The sequence below is a fragment of the Eubalaena glacialis genome, chromosome 6 (genome assembly GCF_028564815.1).
Source record: "Eubalaena glacialis isolate mEubGla1 chromosome 6, mEubGla1.1.hap2.+ XY, whole genome shotgun sequence".
Taxonomy (NCBI): Eukaryota; Metazoa; Chordata; class Mammalia; order Artiodactyla; family Balaenidae; genus Eubalaena; species Eubalaena glacialis.
The window spans coordinates 111,425,389-111,444,528 of record NC_083721.1 but is presented as its reverse complement, the minus strand read 5'-3'; the positions used below and the strand labels follow the sequence as shown (position 1 = coordinate 111,444,528).

General features: G+C 34.9%; 1 protein-coding gene across 6 annotated transcripts in view; it reads left to right on the top strand.

The window, feature by feature from the left end:
* Nucleotides 1–19,140, top strand: part of RSRC1 (arginine and serine rich coiled-coil 1) — a 432,307-nt gene that overhangs the window by 39,417 nt on the left and 373,750 nt on the right. The window lies entirely within an intron of this gene.

Below are 19,140 nucleotides of genomic sequence, written 5' to 3'. Positions count from 1 at the left end.
TTGAATAAGCCCAGTATGCTGAGGTTATCCTAGATCCAGACTTAAATGTGGATTTTGTACTTGGAAATCCTGTAGTTTTAAAAATGAGTAAGAGTTTGACTTCTGGAATATATAGATATCTAGAAGCTAGACAATGAGTTCAGATGAGAATCTGTTTAAGGGAAATATATGAGTTTTACATTTATTCTTCCTCATTTCCACTTTGACTTTTTTGGTGAGCATGTTAGATATCTCTTTCATATACAAATATAATGTGAAAAACTAATTCATTGTTTAAAGTTTAAACTGACCATGAAACAGTTATTGGGGAGCACTTTAATAAAACCATTTTAACATCTTATTATGAAAATTATAGAAGTGACCCAAATAGTTGATTTTGTATTTTTATTTTATTCTTTTATTAACCCAGTGATCTTTGTTTTGTCTTGTATGTAAAAATAAGAACAAAATGCGTACTTATAGAGCAATTGTTTTATTGAGGACATGTCTTAAAAGTCAAGAAGTGAAGCTGCTTAGTAATGCTATAAATTTAAAACTGTCCTACAGCAAGACGGTACAATGCAAATATGACTTAATAAGATCACAAACTGAATTTCAGTGAAACAACCAAGATTTACATTAAATTAGGAATTTTAAAACTGATTTAGTTTGTTTTACTGAGCATTTGCTTAATAACATTTTGCCTTCTTGCAATCTTTTTAAAGACAATAATTCGTCTGTGAAATGCAGGCACATCCTCAGTAGAAAAATTGAAAGCAACAGCTCACTTTCTGAAACCACACATATAGCGATATAAAGAAATATTTCAGCTCTACAAAATTTAATAAATCATCCCATTTCCTAATTTGATCATATTAGATGCTGATGTGGAAGAAGCATTTCAAATACCATCTCCTCATTAATATACATCAGTCTGGGGAATAGAATGGAATACTTATGCAGAGATGTCACAGTTACTGTTTCTTAGTTTACTAAGTGGAACAGGTTGATGTGATACTGGGTGCTATTTGTCAATGTCTTGTTAAAATGGTTTGGGTCGAGTTATGGAGTCCAGAAAAACGGCGGCTGATAAATCAAAAGTGGATTGAGTGGACAGGAGGCAGTGATTGATACTGTGACAGGATATGAAGAAAGGAACCTTGATACAAGCATGCATGATATTGAATATGAGAAGGAAAGTGGCCCTGGAGTATGGATATTATTCACGGAAATGAGAATAACAACATCAGCCTGAAAATATTGTCAGGTGAAGATTAGGATAGTCCTTGTTAGAGTATAATACTTTGTTAGAATGGTAGGGGTGAAATTATGTGAAAATTTATGTGAGAAGAATATTTTAACCTATGTCTGAAGACTCTTAAAGGTTATTTATTGGTTAAGTTAGTTTTATCCTTGTTTTTCCAGTCTAATTTTTAAACCATTTGTTTATAAACATCCTAACTCCCAGTAAAATTAAAACATTTCTTTCTTTTAGATTACTTTAAAGAACATGTCCCTTCATATCTTGATTTTATAGAATTATGTATTTAGGGACTGAACTTGTATGTGTATTATAATAGAAAATAGTATTTTCTATTCATTGGTTTTGACTTATAAAATTATATTGTTAACTTTAAGCAAAAAATCTGCATTGCAAAGTTTTCAGCATATTTTAGTTTAGTCATTTTGAATGGCAAATGGAGGGTTCCTGACAGATAAGCCATTTCACAAAGATCAAGGCTGTATACACTGAATTGTCAGTGAAATACTGGTTGATGTTGGGAAGTTCTTGGTAGGAATCCTTGTTTTTTAAATTTTTTTTGTTTTTTATTGTTTTTATTACATTTTGACCATGCCATGTGGCCTATGAGATCTTAGTTCCCCGACCAGAGATCAAACCTGCGCCGCCTGTGGTGGAAACGTGAAGTCTAACCACTGGACCAGGGAAGTCCGTCACGCTCTTTTCTATTTTCAAAGCATAAACTGTTCCTCGTCATTTATAAGAAGCTAACCACCAGGGAAGTCCCTAGGTGAGAATCTTTAGATTAGTATGACTTTTGTCCTTGACAGTGCATAAGTAGGAAGAACTTCTTTTTGCTTCCTTGCTGGAAGAGTTCTATAACACTGGCAGAATAAGATGTTCTTTGGAAAGGTATTCCGTTAACTTTTATAATTACATAGTGTATGAGAGGCAAAGAGATGTGCAGTTACCAAATAATTGTAATTATAATATTTTATTCTTATATATAATGTCTTTTTCTTCCTTTTAAGAACTAACACTTTGTGTCACAATTTTTAAGTATGTAATAGAACACATTTGAAATAAGGCATTGCTAAGCATTTATTCAGATGACTCAAACCAGTAGTGATTAATTCATTGATAATTTTTTTCTAGCCCTTTTAAAAAATTCTGTTAAATGTGTATGTATTCTGGATTCCTCAAAACTAATTTAGTTAGATGAAAATTGTTATTTTTGGTTTTATCACCTCACTATTTGATAAACAAACATCATTGTGTCAGCTAAATAACAATCTTTGGAACTTAGTATAATTTCTTAACTGTGTTGTTTACTGCTACATGTTTTATGAGGCTCAGAATGTGCTTCTGAATATTTGAAGAAGAAAAAGTCATTTCTAAATTATAGAATACTTTTAATTTTTTTTATAGAATACTTTTTAAAAATAGTTTTCTGGAGTTTCCCCTCCAATTCATTCTTCATATAGCAGCCTAACTGCGAATCTGATAGTACCTCCCTTATTTCAGTGGTTTTGAATACAGTCCAAAATGTTGATGAAACCTGAAGTCCCTCTGTGATGGTTCTCCCTGTCTTTTCAATCACATCTTTCAAATCCCTGTTATAGTTTTTCTGCAGTTCCTTTTTTTTTTTTATCTCTCAGGGCCCTTAAACATGTGGTTGCTTCTTTTTGAAATGTTCTTTGCTCTCTCATCATCTCCTATTCATCTTTGAGGTCTTGACTTAAAGACATTTCCTTGGATGGACTTCTCTGTCTACCCAGACATGGATATATTCTCCTATCATAGATGGTACTCTCAGCTCATAACCCAGGATATTTAGCATGCATGCTAAAAGCTGATCCTAGTTACTGTTATAGAAACATGGGTATGTACTTAGTCTTCCTAATTCCCAACTTATGGTTTGAGCTTTAAGCTCAATAATAATGACTGCTCACTTGATTCTCATTTCTGTTATGGAGAAACTAATTTGAAGTTATAGGAGGTGACATTAAAGACAAATTAGAAATATCATGGAAAAAGTTCTGGATCATTCTTTCTGAATCTCAGTGTCCTCATCTATAAAATGAGTATTGAATTCATTCTAGCTCTAATTCTGTTTCTGAATTGCATGAGAATACGTCTATGATGTATAGTCATTTAAACAAAAACTAATTTTTAATTCATTTTTCACTTTTGAATTTTTTTTATCTTTATTGGAGTATAATTGCTTTACAGTGGTGTGTTAGTTTCTGCTTTATAACAAAGTGAATCAGCTATACATATACATATATCCCCATATCTCTTCCCTCTTGCGTCTCCCTCCCACCCTCCCTATCCCACCCCTCTAGGTGGTCACAAAGCACGGAGCTGATCTCCCTGTGCTATGCGGCTGCTTCCCACTAGCTATCTATTTTACATTTGGTAGTGTATATATGTCCATGCCACTCTCTCACTTTGTCCCATCTTACCCTTCCCACTCCCCGTGTCCTCAAGTCCATTGTCTAGTAGGTCTGCATCTTTATTCCTGTCTTGACCCTAGGTTATTCATGACCATTTTTTTTTTTTTTTTTAGATTCCATATATATGTGTTATCATACAGTATTTGTTTTTCTCTTTCTGACTTACTTCACTCTGTATGACAGACTCTAGGTCCATCCACCTCACTACAAATAACTCCATTTCGTTTCTTTTTATGGCTGAGTAATATTCCATTGTATATATGTGCCACATCTTCTTTATCCATTCATCTGTCGATGGACACTGAATCTCAGTGTCCTCATCTATAAAATGAGTATTGAATTCATTCTAGCTCTAATTCTGTTTCTAAATTGCATGAGAATGCATCTATGATGTATAGTCATTTAAACAAAAACTAATTTTTAAATCATTTTTCACTTTTGACTTTTTTTAAAATAAATTATTTATTTTTGGCTGTGTTGGGTTTTCGTTGCTGCACACGGGGTTTCTCTAGTTACGGCGAATGGGGGCTATTCTTCGTTGCAGTGTGCGGGCTTCTCGTTGCGGTGGCTTCTCTTGTTGTGGAGCACGGGCTCTAGGCACCTGAGCTTCAGTAGTTGTGGCACGTGGGCTCAGTAGTTGTGGCACACAGGCTTAGTTGCTCTGCGGCACGTGGGATCTTCCCGGACCAGGGCTCGAACCCATGTCCCCTGCATTGGCAGGTGGATTCTTAACCATTGTGCCACCAGGGAAGTCCCCCACTTTTGACTTTTTTAAAAAAACTAGTGGATGTGCCTGTTCTTTTACCATATTACCATGCTCCAAAAGAATAATTAAGCCCACTTCAAAGAACTAAACATTTACTCACATTGACATTGTTGCCTACTTGGTCAGCTTCTACTTCCTTCTCTACAGAACTCTCATTTGCTCTAGTATCCTACAGAGCTTTTATTCTTTGTGCATTTGTGTTGAGAATGTTCTTCTTATGTAAGTTTTTGTTTATCTGATTTATAACTTTCAGAGGTGGCCATGAGGTGCTGGAGAGGTATGGATGCAGAAGTTTTAGGGTTAGAAGGTTGTTTTAGACTGTTTCTTTTAGATGAGGAAACTGAGACTAGAGAAGTTAATTCCAAGGTAACCAGGTAGTGGCAGCAGAAATGGTTCCCTTAGTGTGTGGTGATTTTATGACTTCTCATTTCACAGGATGTTTTTTCCCCCTTCAGTTTTTTTTTTAGATTAATTAATTAATTATTTGGTTGCACTGGGTCTTGGTTGCAGCAGGTGGGCTCCTTAGTTGTGGCATGCAAACTCTTAGTTGCGGCATGCATGTGGGATCTAGTTCCCTGGCCAGGGATCGAACTTGGGCCCCCTGCATTGGGAGCACAGAATCTTAACCACTGCGCCACCAGGGAAGTCCCCCTGTTCAGTTTTTAAATAGGTGTAGATCATGCAGGATCAATAGAGGAAATGAGAAAATTCTCGAGGAGCAAAGCTGAGCAACATTGTTCTTGGACAGACAGTCTGAGAATGAGCTGACTGCTTAGGGATAATAAATTGAGTGTAAAATGGTGTATAAGTACAGTGGTTTATCAATTTGTTTGAAAAAATCTGTTCTATTCCTGTAAGGATACAGTTAAATAAATATGTGTTTTCTATTATTTATTTACCTTAGGTAGTGCATATTTATAAATATTTATATTTATTTATAAATTTATCCAAAATAAAGATGAAGCCCAGACTATGGGTCAAACCATGGATGCGGTAAGCTTTTATTCAGGTCACTACTTTTATTAGTATGCCCTTGACTGAAACCCACAGCAGTTTTACATTGACATTCAAAACAGATGGACTTTTAATTATTAATCCTATGGAATTAATGAGCTCATTTTAAGAACAGGGTCCTCTCCCTGTGCCCCACCACCCACTTCTTTGTCAAGTTACTTTTTAATTAGGATTTTCTCAGTTTATAACGTATAATCCAAACTAGGCAAAAGGTGATCTGTTAAGTATGTCATGAAATCTCCAAATTTTTGAATAAAAGACTCAGTGATTTACATCGGATAAAAGATTTTATGTGGCTTTGTAGGATTGGGCTGATTAAATAAATGAATGCTATCCTTTTTGATATTCTGCTTTAAGATGATGCCCTTCCAGTTTTCAGATTATTTTAAATTAGTTTTAATACTTAAACGTCAAAATTTGTTGTTTAGGCCCAAAAGAAATACAGTAAATATTTAGTTGGCTTAATACCTAAATTTTTAGTTGGCATAAGAACTGTATTCTCTAATTACAAAGGAGATGACATTTTCATAGACATTTCTTCTCAGTTCGTTAACTGAAGTGCAATTCTAGTTATTTTGTTCTTGACTCACATGGAACACTTTGCAGCCCATCTAAAATTGGGGCACAGATTTCTACCTAGGATGGCAGCTGCATCGTGAGGAACTCTTTCTGGGGAGTTCTGAATTGACTGAATGGACCCATTATCTGTTAGCTAAGTTATGGCTACTTTTCTGGTTTTGGGCCAAGTTTCACTGTTGTACGGAGTGGGATCATTACTCTAAACCAGCTGAGTGGAGGATCTGTCCATTTTGATTTTCTGTTGCTCCTCTTCAGTGGTAGAGATCGCCAGAAATTGACTGGACTTCTTTATGTAGTATTTACCAGTGTATCAGGTTAAAGACATTTAATACATGCTTTTGGTTGAGATGATTTTATTATCGCAGTTGCTGAATTTCTTGCTATTTCTTGTGCCTCATTTACAGGGGAGCAAAAGAGGAAAATCAGGAGAATGCTATGTAGGGAATGCTCTGTTTCCTGGGCAGAGCCCAGGCCAGCATTTACTGTGGTGGCTTGTCATAGACATTACTGTTGGCTATAACTAACTGCCAACATGTTTTATTGGGTGGTCCTTGGAGGTTGGCAGACACTTAAAGTAGTCCCTGCTCTAGAAAGCTTATTGTCATAAGATTTGTTTTTTGATTTTTCTCTATATCTTTGTATACTTATTGTTTTATATCATTATGGTAAAAGCAAAGGTAGGAAATAATGTTTACTATATTCCATGACCTGTGTAGGTGGATAAGGATAATTTATTGAGAATGAAATTAGTTATTTCTCTCTACTCATTCCTATAAAACTGCAGAACTGTGGCGTCTTGCCAAAAAAAAAAAAATTGATAATGATTACTTAAACACCAAAGTAATTTAAAAGTAGGTAAATTGTATGTTTTTATAATGCTGTTGATTATAAGTAAAGGAGTCCTTAATTATGCCCTTTATTTTGTTTCCTCTGTATTTCACTCATTGTTTGATGAGGAAGGATGTAGAGTATGTATTTATAAATCTCTTTCTTAAAAGGTCATAACATTTATTTTATTTCATAGAGACAGTGCTTAATATATGAGTTGATACTTGTGTGTGGTTTAAGATAGTGGTCTAGTTTCATTCCTTTTCATGTGGCTGTCCAATTTCCCAACACCATTTCTTGAAGAGACTGTCCTTTCCCCATTGTGTATTCTTGGATCCTTTGTCATAAATTAATTGACCATATATGTGTGGGTTTATTTTGGGGCTGTCTACTGTGTTCCATTGATCTATATGTCTGTTTTTATGGCAATACCAAACTGTTTTGATGACTGTAGTGTTGTAATGGAGTTTGAAATCAGAAAGTGTGGTGTGTCCAACTTTGTTTTCTTTCTCAAAATTGATTTGGCTATTTTGGGTGTTTTGTGGTTCCATACCAATTTTAGGATTATTTGTTCTATTTCTGTGAAGAATAGCATTGGAATTTTGATAGGGATTGCATTGAATCTGTAGATTACTTTGGGAAGTATGGACAATTTAACAAAATTCTTCCAACCCATTAGTACTGAGTATCTTTTGATTTATTTGTGTCTTCAGTTTTTTCATCAGTGTCTTTTAGCTTTAATGTACAGGTCTTTCACTTCCTTGGTTAAATTTATTCCTAGATATTATATTCTTATTGATGCAATTGCAAATGAGATTGTTTTCTTAACTTCTCTTTCTGATAGTTCGTTATTAATGTATATAAATGGAACACATTTTTTTGTATATTAATTTTGTATCCTGCAACTTTACTGAATTTATTTTATTAGTTCTAACAGTTTTTTGATGGAGTCTCTAGGGTTTTTTAATGTATAAAATAATGCCATCTGAAAATAGTGACAGATTTACTTCTTTTTCAATTTGGATGCCTTTTTTTCTTCTTGCCTAATTGCTCTGGCTAGGACTTCCAATACTATGTTGAATAAAAGTGGCAAGAGTGGGCATCCTTGTCTTGTTCCTGATCTTAGAAGAAAAGCTTTCAGTTTTTCACCATTGATGAAGTGGTGTTATTAACTATGAGTTTGTCATATATGGCCTTTATTATGTTGAGGTACATTCCCTTTATACCCACTTTGTTGAGAGTTTTTCTCATGAATGGATGTTAAATTTTGTCAAATGCTTTTTCTGGATTTATTGAGATGATCATGATTTTTAGCCTTCATTTTGTCATTGTGGTGTAACACATTGACTGATTTGCAGATGTTGAACCATCCTTGAATCCCTGGAACAAATTCCAGTTGATCATGGTTAATGATCCTTTTAATGTATTGTTCAATTTGGTTTGCTCGTATTTTCTTTTTGAGGATTTTTTCATCTATGTTGCTTAGGGATATTGGTGTAATTTTCTTTACTTGTGGTATCCTTGTCTGGTTTTGGTGGCAGGGAAATGATGGCCTTATAAAATGAGTTTGGAAGAGTTCCCTCCTCTTCTGTTTTTGGAAGAGTTTGAGAAAGATTGGTATTAATTCTTCCTTGAATGTTTGGTAGAATTCACCAGTGAAGCTGTCTAGTCCTGGACTTCAGTCTTTTGGGGTGGGGTGGGTGGGGTTTGATTACGAATTCAATCTTTTTAATAGTAATTGGTCCACTCACATTTTCTCTTTCATCATGATTCAGTCTTGGTAGGTTGTATGTTTCTAGGAATTTATCCCTTTTTTCTAGGTTATCTCTTTGTGGGTTTTTAAAAAATACTTAGAATAAACTTTATGTTCACAGAGATTAGATATGAAATTGATATGTAAAGATACTTTTGCCAAATCCAATTAGTCTTTATTTTTTTAAAGTTAAATATGTGAAGGATATTTTACCCTATAATCTTTCTTCCATAAATTTTTGTTGATGTATATAGTAAGTTTTTTCCTCAGAGGATTATTTTGACAAGAAATAAGGAACCTTTTGGCATTATCTACTCTATAAATTATTTTCTTTTATTTTCTTCTCCAATCTAGATTTTTAAGAGTTTTCGTTGGTTCTGTTATTCTCTTATTTTTGTGAAATAATCTATGTTTACACTCTATCACTACCTGTTGCCTTTGGAATTTATGCATTTTGAGCCAGTTACCTTTCAGCATTATTTTCAAGCTAAGGATTCCAACGATTTATGGTTTACCTTCACATGGAAGGCCCCCCAACCCTTACCTTCCTAATAATTTTATTTTCACTTATATGCATTGCCTGGCTCTTGTCAAAAGATGGTTTTGTATGAAATAGACTGAGGTAGTATTTTCTTTTCTGTTTCCAATATGCTTTCTGTTAATGGCCACTATTACAGTTGGCCTTTCTGACTATAACAGCACATTGGAAATGTTACTCTTCAGGAAACAGTATATAATGACTACCAGATTTCTTTCCAGATCTCTCTTATTTTATGAGTATAGTAATGCTTTCTCATTTATGAGTTTTCCTTATTTGAAATTCAAATATAATATAGCTTTACTTCTGTACTGTATATGTTTTTCAGAACCTCTGCTGGACATCTGGGTCACTTGTTTCCACCTTTGTTCTTCTGCCAGTTGCTTCTTAGGTGATTGGTCACATACATATTAAGTGTCATGAAAATATATTATATATTATCATTGAGCTATGTGTATTACCATGTGGTATTTGTATCCCTTATGATATTGGGCAAGAAGAGATTAAAAAGAATGTTGTTTGTACTGTCAGAACTGTTACTGCCAAGGTTGATGTCTAGTAGTGCTACGCATAAAGTGCCATGACAGTGTAAAATGAAAGGCATATTGTCAGCTCAGATTCCAAAGAGGAAGGGACTCTTCTTGCCAAAGAGGATTTAAAATGATTCTCCCATCATCAAGTTTGTGGAATACAGACTAAGGAAGCAAAGCTTTCAGGTTAGAGACCAGAGACCTGTAGCGTCACAAAGCATTCCTACTAATTTGTAAAACTGGCAACTAGAATTTTGTAACAAGTGTTTTTTAAAAAGCAAAGCTTTTTCCTAGAAATTAATAGGTACCAATTTGGTTTTTAAGCTCTCCATTTTGAGGAAGTCTATAAGCAAAGTCTAAGAATGGACCTTCATATAAGGTGTGAATAAATGACTGTAGACAGTAATGAAGTGGAAAAAGACTTTCAAAAGAAGTCCACAGCTTATATTCCATGCTTTTCTCAAAAGAGAGAGAAAATTTCAGGTTTATCTGCTTGTCAAAAGCAGAAAAATCTGGTTGGTGGTTGATTCTTTAACTTTTCTTTGATCACATCAAATGTAGAATGTCGAAAGGAGGATCTGATGAAAGCCATGGATCTTCTTCCCAGAAAATTTCATATATTTACATACAAAATTTTTAATTTACCCCTTGCAGGTGTTAACTGACATCCTAAAATTCCATCCTAAAACTAGGTAAGAACATTTTTGTCAATGTTAGAAACATTCATAATTGAACTTAAATGACTATGCAGTTATAAATATCTATGAGCTAAAAGAGGTGGCAGGTCCTTCCCAGAAATTATCTACTTCCTTCCCTTTCTATTTTAGCCCTATTATTGTCTGTTTCAGCCTCAGCAGTACATTTTCTCTTAATTTCAAAGACAAATTGAAAAGTATAGCTTATTACCACTTTAGGGTAGGGAAATGCCTTTGGTAGCTATTTAGTGCTCTTTGTTCCCTGTGTTTTTATTTTAGTGAATGTAAAACATATTTATGAAGCATTATAAATTGTCTTGCAATCCCATTAAAAAAAAAATAAGATTATGGACTTGCCTGGTGGCGCAGTGGTTAAGAATCCACCTGCCAGTGCAGGGGACACAGGTTTGAGCCCTGGTCCGGGAAGGTCCCACATGCCGCAGAGCAGCTAAGCCCGTGCGCCACAGCTACTGAGCCTGTGCTCGAGAGCCCACGTGCCGCAACTACTGAAGCCCAGGCATCTAGAGCCCATGCTCCACAATAAGAGAAGCCACCACAATGAGAAGCCCGCGCACCGCAACAAAGAGTAGCCCCCGCTCACCACAACTAGAGAAAGCCCGCATGCAGCAACGAAGACCCAACACAGCCATAAATAAATAAATAATTTTAAAACATAAGATTTTGAGTTCCTTATCCAAGAATTCTCCTACCGTGAGGATTTTCAAGAACTTAATTTTGACAGTTTGAGAGAGTAGTTTATTATCCACGAAATCTCTGTTATATTGTACTTACCTTTTGGGTTTTTTTGTACAATCTCCAGTTTTTCTTTCTTTTGATATTTGTTAGGTTTGACATTTCCCTGCCCTCTTCATATTAGAAGATTCCAGTATTTGTTTATTATACTAGACAACTTATAAAAATATTAAATGAGATTGATCCTATAGTAATTTTGGAATAGTTCATTTGGACTTCTTTTGGAGTACTTTATTCTTCCAACAAACCATTGAAGAAAATTTCATTTTCTCCAAACTCTCCTCCATTTGTGTCTCAGAGTACCAGAGTTTTCCTTAAGACAAGGATCAAGTCATCAGTTCCTAATGGTAGATTTCAATAAATCCTAATAGTAGATTCAGTAGATTGAATAAAGGATTTATTTCTCCATTTCCAACACAGGTATTTTTAAAAACTAGTGTACTTAGGACCTTTGTTTCAGAGGATTTTGAAAGTCAAAAAAGTAACCTTTGTTTGATCTAAAAAATTACCCCCAGAAGGAGTTGTGTGCATTGTCAAGTATATGGTAGACCAAACCAACTCTTAAGCCTGATTAGCAGGATGTTGGTTCTGGTTGATTGCTTGGAGTCTTGGGAGGGAACATTGCAAAAAAAAAAATAGTAATATGCCTTAAAAGATTATCTTATACTTAATCTTATAAAGTATTTGAAGGAGGTTCAGGTTGGTTTTAAAATTATTCATTGCAGCATTATTTGCAGTAGTCAGGATAAGGAAATAACCTAAGTGTCCATCAATGGATGAATGGATAAAGGTGTGGAATAGTTATAAAAAAGAGTGGAATCTTGCCATTTGTGACAACACAGATGGACCTTGAGGGCATTATACTAAGTGATATAAGTCAAAGACAAATATTGTATGATTTGACTTATATGTGGACTCTAAAAAAGCAAAACAAAACGAAACAAACAAAAAAAGCCAAGCTCATAGATACTGAGAACAGATAGATGGTTGCCAGTGGGGGGGGGGGGGGGGGAGGTTAAATGTGTTAAGGGAGTTAAAAGGTACAAACTTCTGATTATAAAATAACTAAGTTATGGGGATGTACTGTACAGCATGGTGACTGTAGTTAATAATAATCTATTGCATAGCTGAAAGTTGCTAAGAGTAAATCTTGAAGTTCTTATTACAAGAAAAAAAATTTTTTGTTACTGTGTATGTTTATAGATGTTAAGTAGACTTATTGCAGTGATTATTTTGCATTATATACAAATACCAAATCATTATGTTATGCACCTGAACCTAATGTAAGCTATGTGTCAGTTATACCTTAATAAAAAATTTATTCATCAGATATGGCCTTTTCACTTTTCTAGAAAAGATTGAAGAATGGTATTATGTGAAAGAATAATATATTAAATATTCCACATTAAGCATTTTTATTTTCTAGGAGGTGGTATGGTGTGGCGTGGCCCTTTTGATGCCACTTTAAGAATAAACATGTTAGGGACTTCCCTGGTGGCGCAGTGGGTAAGACTCTGCGCTCCCAATGCAGGGGGCCTGGGTTCGATCCCTGGTCAGGTAACTAGATCCCACATGCATGCCACAACTAACAGTTCACATGCCACAACTAAGGAGCCCGCCAGCCAAACGAAACTAAGGATCCCATGTGCCGCAACTAAGGAGCTGGAGAGCCATTACTAAGGAGCCCTGGAGCCGCAACTAAGGAACACGCTTTCTGCAACTAAGACCCGGCACAGTCAAGTAAATAAATATTTAATTTAAAAAAAAAGAATAAATGTGTTAAAGTATTTGGGTTGGCCATAAAGTTCATTCAGGTTTTTCTGTAAGATGTTACAGAAAAACGGGAACAAACCTTTTGGCCAACCCAATAAAAGACTTGGAGCATTGTTTATTACTCTTATATGAAAAATATTTTGGAATTTACTCTCTACTCAGTTGTTTAAATTCCTAGAAATTAAGGTTTGTACATGATTAGGTTCAGGTCTATCAAGAAATCAGTAATTTGAAGATTTCTTTTTGGTGATAGTGATTGAATTAAGTGTTGTGTTACTATCATAGTATTCTCTTAACTTTTTAGCAGTCGTGATCTCTGATACTCTTAAAGGAAATGAAGAAAACAAAAAACAATGGATTTTTAAATTATAGGTAACAAAGCAGGAAGGGAGCTTATAAAGAAGGCTTCCATGTTATCCTTAAGCTTTATCCACTAAAGAGGATATTACCAAGCTCTAATTGGCTACTTTGGGAAATTAAACTTAATATGACAAAGCTAAAGGCTCTTAAGTTATCATTAAAGGCACATATCTGGTACTTTGATGGCTTTTATTATTATTAGCTTTGAAAAAAGCTAAAAATATGACTCTGAATCACAAAGTGATTGTGTAGTTACACTTTGTGTGTGTGTGTGTGTATGTAGTTACACTTTGAGCTGCATCTATATGGTTTTCTGACATTCTTTTTTGTTTTTTTTTAATTTTTATTTTATATTGGAGTATAGTTGATTAACAATGTATTTTAGTTTCAGCAAAGTGATTCAGTTATACATATACATGTATCTATTCTTTTTCAAATTCTTTTCCCATTTAGGTTACTACGGAGTATTGAGCAGAGTTCCCTGTGCTATATAGTAGGTCCTTGTTGGTTATCTGTTTTAAATATAAGCAGTGTGTGTACTGGCATTCTTTTTAAAAGTGCTTTTTAGTGTCTCCCCTATTGGCACTTCGTAAAATCTGTCAAAGAATATAAATACATGCATTTTATTTAAAAATTTTAAGGGGTTGTAGATAGAATAAAATACTTTCTTAAATTGATTTTTCAGAAATTTATTTCTAGCTAATTCATTGATTTTTTAAAATTAAGATAATTTCCAACATATTCAAGAGTAGGAGACTAATAATGTATACTCATTACTTGGATTCAACAATGACTAAGATTTTTGCCATGGCTGCTGCAGCTGGTGCAGTGGTGGTGGTGGTAGTGACGGTGTTGGTGCTGCACCTTCTCCTTCTGCCCCCACCCCTCTCCTCCTTTTCCTTCTAATCTGCTTTTTCTTTGCTGAAGTATTTCAAAGCAAATTTGGGCATTGTGTTATTTCACCCACATACCCTTCACTTTGCAGCTCAATAAAATATGAAAATTTTCTTAACATGACACAGTGCCATTATTAAATTTGTTTTGATACTGATTTTTTTAGCCATCTACTCAACGTTCTTGCATATGCCTACTTCCACATTTAAGCCACTCTCACACTTCAGGAAATCTGTGTTCCACATCTTTAAAAAATTTTCCTTTTTCCAAAGAGCTAACTTTAAATTTATCCTTGACCACAAGGTATCAGTCTTCATTTCTCTGTAACTTGGAAAAAATTACTTTTTCATATGGTTAAGTAGTATACAGTAAATAGCCTCCAAATAACAAATTTTAAAAATCTTCTTGATTGAATAATACACTAGTTTCTTACTACGTTGCTGGCTTGTTCAAAATTTTTTTCAAATTCAAAAATGTAGGTTTTGGAAGTATTGTTTCAGTTGAACAATATGAGAAATTCTTGTATTATCGTATGGCTGTGTAATAAAACTAATTATGTTTTATATAGTCTAGAAGCGCTTCTTAAATTATCTGTAGTAAAGGACATTTTTTTCTCCTAAATTTTTAATCCATTTCAGACTAATATTTTAAGAAATTAATAAAAAATATTATATTTCTATCAAATCACTGTACAGTTGACCCTTGAACAATGCAGGGGTTAGGGGCACCAACCACCCTTGCCGTCGAAAATCTGAGTATTACTTTACAGTCGGCCTTCTGTATCTGTGGATTCAACCAACTGGGGATTGTGTAGTACTGTAGTACATACTTATTGAAAAAAATCCTCCTATAAGTGGGCCCACACAGTTCAAACCTGTGTTGTTCAAAGGTAAACTGTGACAGTTTCCAATCTCTTAGTCTCAATTTCTTTATCCTATTGTGAAATGTAATAGTTCACGGACTGGCACTAGTCTCTTTTTGAGTAGCTATGAAATGTTACTGTTAAACATGGTAATTGATAGCATTTATTTATCATTTGGGATTGTTTCAGAGATACTTTCCAGGAACGAATAAACCACGTGCTTCTCATGTATTTCCATTTATCTATCCTTTTTTTAGCTCTCCTGGTTTGGGGGTTCAAGACTATTTGCAAGCATTATATGATTAATTGTATGGGGTCATTGGATTGTTACTTGGGCTGAAGGAGCAACTTGATCATTCTCCTTATAAAATGTACAAGACCCAAATGTGTACTTGTAAGGTATGTGTAGGGTATGGAGGTATGGTTGGAAGCCTTATACATGAGTCAGAGAAAGGGCACAGTAAAATAGCAATACTGTTAGACCAGGCGTTACAAGACCTGGATTTTGATCCCTTTTCCATGACTTAGAAGCAATATGATCTTGACCTCTCTCTGTTTATTCATCCATAAATTGTTACTACTAACTATTCTGCGTACTTTGCAAAGTTTTGAGCATCATAATCTTGTCTTTTAATCATTTGTTTTTTCTCTAGAAGTCCTCAGCATCAAGATGTTTATGGGTTTCATTTGAGTTCTCTAGAACTGAACTGTCTCAGCTACTCTATACATATGCTCTGCTTTCAATTTACTACTTTCTAGCTTCTTCACGAGTATTCTTTTCTATACCTTATAGCCTCTTTTTATTCCTAAATGTTTATAATATGGCACACTCAGTGGTCATCAAAGCTCTTTTGGTATTTCTGTTTTAGCTTTTGTTCTTTCTTCTAACTGCATCATTTTCTTAGTATATCCTGGTTCCAATTCCTGAGTGAGGGAATCTGATTGGCTCAACTAGTAACTCTTTTTTTTTTTTTTTAATTAATTAATTAATTAATTTTGGGCTGTGTTGGGTCTTCGTTTCTGTGCGAGGGCTTTCTCTAGTTGCGGCAAGCGGGGGCCACTCTTCATCGCGGTGCGCGGGCCTCTCACTGTCGCGGCCTCTCTTGTTGCGGAGCACAAGCTCCAGACGCGCAGGCTCAGTAGTTGTGGCTCACGGGCCTAGTCGTTCTGCGGCATGTGGGATCTTCCCAGACCAGGGCTCGAACCCGTGTCCCCTGCATTGGCAGGCAGATTCTCAACCACTGAGCCACCAGGGAAGCCCTCAACTAGTAACTCTTATATGTTGATGAGCTACACCAAAGTTTGCGGGACAGCCTGTGGACTGACTTCCTTTAGATGAGATAGTCTCATCGGGGTAAGTCACCTGTGGTTGGGCTATATCTTGGTATGGAGCCTGGCAGGTTCTGCTCCTGGTAGGAGTGGCATGGTTGATGCAAGTGCTATGGTCCAAGTGAATAGATGGACTTTAGTAAAAGGAAGTAAAACTCTTCAAGATGAATAAAGGCATATTCACTTAAACCTATTTGGGGGAAAATATTTGGAAGAAAGGGGAAGTTACATATTTGAGAAAATTAAGCATACAGACACCTTTTAGGAAATGCCATATTGATTTTATTCCCATTGAAATGCACTGCAGTTTAAGAGGACTTCTGTGATTTTTATCTTTAATCTTCTACATTTCTGTTAACACTTAATAACTTTTCAAATAAAAAGCCCTTTTAAGTGCCTTCTCTTGTGTAAGCTCTCTGTTCCAAAAAGTTTACAGTTAATTTTAGGATTCACTGTAGGAAAAGCAAAGTTATAAAGGACCAAGTTGTAGAGCTGAATTGTTCTTGCCAACTGCTGGTACTGTTTAAAGGATGGGGTAAATTAAAGGCTGGATGTTTTAAATTGAATCATAATTGGTAAAAAGACCTGCCACTTATTTTAGACATCCTTTTAATTAAGGTGGTTCCATTTATTGCATCAGTAGAAGATTATGTTACTTATTCTCTTTTTTCCCCTTAGCATAAAACCAAAGAGAAGGATAGAATTTACTGCATATTTTAGGAAAATCGCAAAGCTGAGGATTTCTGACTTGAACACACCTAAAAATGATAAACATTATTTGGAGCAACAAAGACTGTATAAGAACTTGAAATGTTCTTCTAAATATAGTTATATAATTTGCTAATGTAAATGAAGATCTTCATTTAATAAGCTGTCTGCTCACATTTGCCTGTTCCACAAAATATTTATTGAGCTGATGTGTTAGGTATGGTAGTAGGCCTTGATGTCCACATAGCAGAGCCTGTAAGAAAGGGTTGTTTCTTGCTTTAGAGTGTTAGTTGGAGTGGGAAAGCATTTTTTAAAAATTGAGATATAATTCACAATATAATGTTGATTTAGTTTTAGGTGCACAACATAATGACTTCATATATGTATATATTATGAAATGATTACCAAGTAAGTTTAGTTAACATTCACCGCACAGTTACAATTTTTTTTTCTTGTGATGAGAACTTTTAAGATCTACTCTCTTAGCAACTTTAAATATACAGTACACTATTGTTAACTGTAGCCACCATGTTGTGCATTATATCCCTAGGACATTTTATCTTATAACTGGAGGTTTGCACCTTCTGACCACCATCACCTATTTCACCCACTCCCATACCCCACCCCTGGCAACCACCAGTCTGTTCTCTGTATCTATGAGTTCTTTTTTTCCTTTAGATTCTATATATGTTATGTCATATAGTATTTGTCTTTTTCTGACTTAATTTCACTTAGCATAATGCCCTTGAGGTCCATCTGTGTTGTCCTAAATGGCAGGATATCCTTTTTTATGGCTGAAATAGATTCCATTTTATATATATATGTGTGTGTGTGTGTGTGTGTGTATACACACACACACACACACACATATAATACATCTCACACATTTTTATCCATTCATCCATTGATGAACACTTAGGTTGTTTCCATGTCTTGGCTATTGTAAATAATGCTGCAAGGAAACATGGAGTGCAGATGTCTTTTCGAGATAGTGATTTCTTTTCCTTCGGAAAAATACCCAGAAATGGCATTTTTAGATCATATGGTAGTTCTATTTTTAATTTTTTAAGGAACTGCCATAGTGTTTTCCATAGTGACTGCACAAATTTACATTCCCACCAACAGTGCACAAGAGTTATCTTTTTCTCCATATGCTCGCTAATAGTTATTTCTAGTCTTTTTCCTAATAAATACTGTAACAGGTGATATGTGATGCCTCATTGTGGTTTTGATTTGCATTTCTATGATGATTAGTGATGTTGAATACCTTTTCATGTATCTGTTGGCCCTTTGTATGTCTTCTTGGAAAAATGTCTATTCAGATCCTCTCCCCATTTTTTAATCAGAATTTTTTTCTATTGAGTTGGATGAGTTCTTTATATATTTTAGATATAAACTCATTATCAGATACGTGATTTGCAAATATTTTCTTTCATTCCATCATTTGCCTTTTCATTTTTTTGGTGGTTTTCTTTGCTGTACGGAAACTTTTTAGTTTGATGTAGTCCCACTTGTTGACTTTTGCTTTTGTTGCCTTTGCTTTTGGTATCAAATCCAAAAAATCATTGCCAAGACTGATGTCCGGGAGATTACCTCTTATGTTTTCCTTTAGGAGTTTTATGATTTCAGGTCTTATTTTCAGGTGTTTAATCCATTTTGAGTTGATATTTGTGTGTGGTTTGAAATGGTGGTCCACTTTCATTCCTTTCATGTGGCTGTCCCAATTTTCCCAACACCATTTCTTGAAGAGACTGTCCTTTCCCCACTGTGTATTTTTGGCTCCTTTGTCATAAATTAATTGACCATATACGTGTGGGTTTATTTTGGGGCTCTCTGTTGTGTTCTATTGATCTATATGTCTGTTTTTATGCCAATACCAAACTGTTTTGATGACTGTAGCATTGTAATGGAGTTTGGAATCAGAAAGTGTGGTGTGTCCAGCTTTGTTTTCTTTCTCAAAATTGCTTTCGCTATTTTGGGTGTTTTGTGGTTCCATACCAATTTTAGGATTATTTGTTCTATTTCTGTGAGGAATGCCATTGGAATTTTGATAGGGATTGCATTGAATCTGTAGATTACTTTG